The sequence below is a fragment of the Capsicum annuum genome, chromosome 11, assembly GCF_002878395.1.
Source record: "Capsicum annuum cultivar UCD-10X-F1 chromosome 11, UCD10Xv1.1, whole genome shotgun sequence".
NCBI lineage: Eukaryota > Viridiplantae > Streptophyta > Magnoliopsida > Solanales > Solanaceae > Capsicum > Capsicum annuum.
The window spans coordinates 221,948,239-221,954,384 of NC_061121.1; positions in this window are offsets into that span (position 1 = coordinate 221,948,239).

Here is a 6,146-nt window from a genome sequence, read left to right on the forward strand (position 1 = left end):
TCTTTTTCCTATTGGCTTCATCAAACTCCTTTGTTTTGGGAACCTGTGAAGTCACATCTCCAACTTTACTGCCCTATTAGGAACAAAAGGGCCATCCTCTATGACTGCCCATAATTCATAATCTTCAGCCATGATGAAGTCATGAATTTTTGTCTTCTACCATCCATAGTATTCACCATTGAATCTCGGGGGTCTGGTGGTAGACTGGCCTTCTTCTAGATTAGGAGGTGCTGCCATTTCTCTTCTCAAGATCTTTCCAAGGTGTTAGCCTTTTTAATGGAAGACCCTGCCTGATACTAAATAAAATAGTTAGAGGTGGGTTGTTCCTCATCTCAGGGAACAATTCCCAGATACACCTACGCAACAAGAACTAGGGGATAAATAAAACAAGAAGTGCAGGAATAAAGTAAAATAAGGATACAAGATTTTTATGTGGAAACTCCTTGCTCAAGGGAGAAAAACCTTGACCGGGCTCTAGGATTTCTAAGCTCCACTATACTCAAGCAACTTCTTGAATATAGTCTCAAAGGATGCACCTTCGAATCCTATGTTTCCAAGAAATAACTCTATTATAAGGAAACCTAAGCAGTAACTCTATTGCTTCACCTCCAGCTAACTCTAGCTTGAAATAATCACCTAACTCTAGAAGATTACAAAATGAAAGTTTGCACCTCAAAATATACTGGCAATCATAAGAAAATATAGGCAATTGTTTAATCAATATTACAAAGACTTAATTGCAATAAAGAAATAAAAATACAACTCTATGAGCGATCAATTCCTTGTTGCAGCTGCAATCTTTGATCTTCACTTCAGAAAAATATTTAATTTTGAGAATATGTAAGTGTTCATTTTCTTGTTGAGGAAGATGAGAATTATATATCATGTCACAATAAAACCTAGGAGAGATCTCATTGGTTGTGGCAAAAAGGTGGTAGACAACTTTTCACCAACTCTTGCTCTTTGTATCAGCTGGATAGTTTAATGTGATAGCGACATATGACACCAACCTGTTCCCTAATGTGTAGTAGCTTTTGTCATCACAAAAACTCCAGGAAACATGTCCCAAACCATGAATTTGTCAATCATCAAAACTAAGGACTTAACAACTACCTCATACGAAATAGAGAGGTTGTTGCTGATAGATCCCGACTCAGGAGATATTTCAAATATATTTTGGTAAATAAATTATTGAATTGAATTCCAATTAAATATCAAGAAACGATAAATGTCATTTCATTCATCTATGTATAAATCAATTAACTCAATATAACAACAACATATGCAGTGTAATCCCACAATTGAGAACAACAAAGATAGAATATATGTAGACCTAATCCTACTTATGTGGGGGTAGAAAGGTTGATTTCGAATAGACTCACCCTCAGCTATAATAAAAAAGAAACAGAATTTAAAGAAGTGTTGCAAGAGAGGTAAGTGAATAAATAATACAAGAACAACCAAGAACACACAAAACAAACACCCAAAACAGTCCACAAGTTCAAGAGAACCGAGGACCCTTTGAGTGACCCCTCTCGGATTCAAGAACAACAACAAGAACAGAAAGTATTGTGGTGTTTAACACCTAATTTTCAGTGATCCACAAACTATATTATCAACACAATATGAGAACAACAATATTACATGAACAAGAAACTCACGGGTTACACTAACAACAACAAGAAATACGAAACTTACAATAACAATACAAGATAGATAGTTTGACCAAATGAAGGGACAATCTTAAGAACCCAAGAATTGTGAGACTCTTGGACCCTTAACACTACCTACGACACAAACCTAACTCTAATGTTGACACAATAGGGATGTTATCTCCTCTAAACACCAATGTATTAAGCCAATGATGCAACACAAGTAATATCCACACTTGTTTCCCTCATTTTGGTTGTGGTGGATTTTCCAAGCCCTAAATTAAGACGTTACACTCTCTATAGAGAGAAGAAAGATGTTCCAAAATTTTTCTTACAATATCATTCAACAACTAAAGAGAAAATACCTAAAATGTTCTATTTATATTTTATTACAAAAGAAGCCAAATGACTACACTATCCTTAATGAGAGGGGTGTCCATGAAGTGCATTTTGGGTAAAGTTAAGTGAACAAAATGCCCTTAATGAAGATGGCCCAAAAACCGTGAGCTATTAAGTGTTCAAAACCATGAATCGTCAAGTCTTCAATGCTCCAAGCAATCTTCCACTCACGGTCTTGATGAATGGTATGCTCAATGGTAGGCTCAAAATGGGTCTTCCTTGCATATTCTTGTGCCTTCGGGGTGACCAAGTCTTGAGCCTTTAAGTGATGGTCTCCAATCATGTCTTCAAAAATTAGGGTGGCCATTTGACTTTTATAATCCTCCCCTTCTTGAAAAGGATTCGACCTCGAATCTAGACCTTGCAAGAACGAATAGAAGACAAATAAGCACCACATCCTCATGACATGAGGGTTAGAGTTAATACAATAAACAACATCAACATGCCAATGAGGTACACACTTGAGATATTGCCACATATCCTTGACTTTAATCACGGGGGGCTTAGAAAAAATATTACAAAGGGGTGGTGCCCTAATTAAAAGTAAAGTCCAAGCAACACATATAGTAATATCACTCAAACAAGTGGACTGACCAACAACTATCCATCCTTTACACCCTAAGAAGTTACCGAGGTCAAATAGAAGATGTAACCAAGGACTTAGGTCTCGTCCACTCTCATTCTCCCCTAGGGTGCATCCTCAAGGTTAAGCAAGCCCTCTTTATCACCATTGGAAATATCATGTACAAAAAGAGGGTTTAGAAAGGTTTTCCACAAGCCAACTTCAAATAAAGGGTTCTTATGCATGCACTTACTACTAGTTTCAAAATCTCCATTAGGAATATGCTTAACATAAGAAACACTTAAAGAAGAAGTAGATGGAATTTCTAAGCACACATCACCTTCTCTGTCAAATGAGCAATCCTAACTTTGACACAAACCACCACGGGAAACTAAGGGATCAAAAGCAAAACCATCTTTACCAAGATAATCACAATTCGGGTTTTCTAAATAATCAAGCACATCAAGGTCTTTTCCACCCGATTGATCATTATCCACATTATCACTAGTTGTTGGCAACTTATATACCAACATAGACTTACCTTGTTTTTTAAAAGGGACAAATAATGTGTGAATACTATCACCACTTGGTAATGGAACCTTAGTCAAGTTATAAGTGCTAGCACTAGATGGACACAAATCATTCTCATACGGAGAATCAACTTCATCATCCAAAGAATCTACTAGTGCTTGCATACCTACAACAAGAGTTTGGTCCTCATGCGATCTAACAATACCAAGAGTATCACAAAATGGAGACTCAAGCACCTCTACCCTAGAAAAATCCGCAACTACACCCACTTGGCTCCTACTAGACACAACACAACATTCTAAGTCCATAGGAGTGTATGGAATAACATTTTTACCTCGTAGCTCACATGATCTATGGCCTTCCTCTTGAAGTGTGTTTGGGAATCTCACTTGCGCCCTTTGGCCTACCATACAATCCAACCTTTCATTTGCCATAGCTAGGTATCGGGACATAGTGTCAAGGTAGGCCAAAATGACATTGGTAGCATTGTTGTCCATGGGTTGAGAGGTTGAAGCCGCGAGTTCCCTTGCAATTGTTCCTAAAAAAAGAAAAGAAAAGAACAACCTTACAAAGCAAAACACAAGTTAGTTCAAAACAACCTCACCACACTCTCACACACTTGATTGTCTCACATTTGGAATCACAGGTGTTACAAGGTCCCTTGATTTAAGGAAAAGTAGTTGTCAAGTCTAGGAAGGGATCTGTGCAAGTCTTCTCACAAACAACTTTACAACTTTTGTCTTACAACTTTTTGGATCTATTTTACACTTTATATGGGTTAAGATATGAGAATAGGTGAAGAACAATATGAACACAACAACAATTTTTTTTAAGAACTACAACAACATCACCATACGGCCAACTCAAGTTCACATCAATAATGTAACCATTTTTATGCTCAACTTTAGATCTAGACACCTTTGTGTTAGTGAGAAAGAAGCCAACACAAGAAACACACTAGACAAACAAAATTTCTACTAGATCTAGTCACAAATTCTTGGCCAAAACAACAACAACAATGTCTACACCTCTGGCCAAAATCACAAACACAAGAACACTTTTTTTTCTAACAAGCAAGCCCAAGATTTGATCTTGTGAGAACGAAATCAAGCCATGCTTTGATACCAAATGAAACAATAACAACCAAGAACACACAAAACAAACACCCAAAATAGTCTGTAAGTTTAAGAGAACCGAGGACCCTTTAAGTAACCCCTTTCAGATTCAAGAACAACAGCAAGAACACAAAGTATTATGGTGTTTAACACCTAATTTCTAGCAATCCACAAACTATATTATCAACACAATATGAGACAATAATATTACATTAACAAGAAACTCATGGGTTACACTAACAACAACAAGAAATCCAAAACTTACAACAACAATACAAGATATATAGTCAGACCAAATAAAGGGACAATCTTAAGAACCCAAGAATTGTGAGACTCTGGGACCCTTAACACCACCCACAACACAAACGTAACTCTAACATTTACACAAGAGGGACGTTACCTCCTTTAAACACCAACGTATTAAGCCAATGATGCAACACAAGTGATATCCACACTTGTTGCCCTTATTTAGGTTGTGGTGGCTTTTTTAAGCCCTAAACTAAGATGTTACACTCTCCATAGAGAGAAGAAAGATGTTTCAAATTATGTCTTACAATATCATTCAACAACTAAAGAGAAAAGACCTAAAATGTTCTATTTATATTCTATTACAAAAGAAGACAAATAACTACACTACTCTTAATGGGAAGAGTGGCCATGGAGTGCATTTTGGGCAAAGTGAAGTGACCAAAATGCCCTCAATGAAGATGACCCAAAAATCGTGAGCTATTAAGTGTCCAAAATCGTGAATCTTCAAGTCTTCGATGCTCCAAGCAATCTTCCATTCACGACCTTGATGAATGGTATGCTCAATAGTAGGCTCAAAATGGGTCTTCCTTGCATATTCTTGTGCCCTCGGGGTGACCAAGTCTTGAGATTTTAAGTGATGGTCTCCATTTATGTCTTTAAAAATTAGGGTGACCATTTGACTTGTATTAATAAAGAACACCTAAGGATCAAGATTTCTCTTGCTTTACACTAAAACCTTGAAAAATGCAACTATTAAACTCAAATATAATTCTCACGAAATAGTCCAAAAATTTAAGCTATTGACCTTGTCAAATCTCAATATGTTTAATCTCGAAGGAAAATTTTTGGATTTTCATTTTTCCTGCCATAATTGTACAATGCTTTTCTTTTATGATCAATAACGTACAATGTTAAATCATTAAACAATACAAAAATAGAGAAAGTAACAATTACCCAATTTACATGATCTAAGAGAAATAAGCAAGATAGTCAAATAATGTATGCACATAAACAACTAAAAATCAGAAAGTCATGAGGATATGACAATACATACCTTACGAATAAGAATAATGTAAAAGAAAAACCGTTCACCTAAAGGCAAAGTTACTACCAATGAAACCACAGTACCTAAGGCCTGAAATATCAAAAAATATAAAACAATAAGAATGATAAATGGAAGAATAAGAGTAATACAAATACACATGATTTGATTATTGAATTTTTCAGAAGGAGGGTTAATAATAATGGGAAAGGAAAAGAGAAGATAGGGAGTTTGTTGAAAATGGTGGTATTTACTGCTTTTGCTTGTACGTGTATTTGGTAAAATAGTTTAGGTGTACGCGCCTCGCACGTGTACCTCACTTTAATGATTTCAAACGTTAGTAAAGATGAATTAAATAATTAAATTCAACATTTTTTTGAATATATAGAGATGGAGAATTTATTTAATTAAACCTAACCTTTACCAAAAAAATTTCTCAAAGCCAATCGACATTCATCTACCACCTGTACACTGCAACAAAACAATACGATGGCAGAGACATCATAACAATACAATTAAATCTAACCTTTAAACAAAATTTTTTCAAAGTCGTCCAACACTTATCTACCACCAATAAACTATAGCAAAATAATACG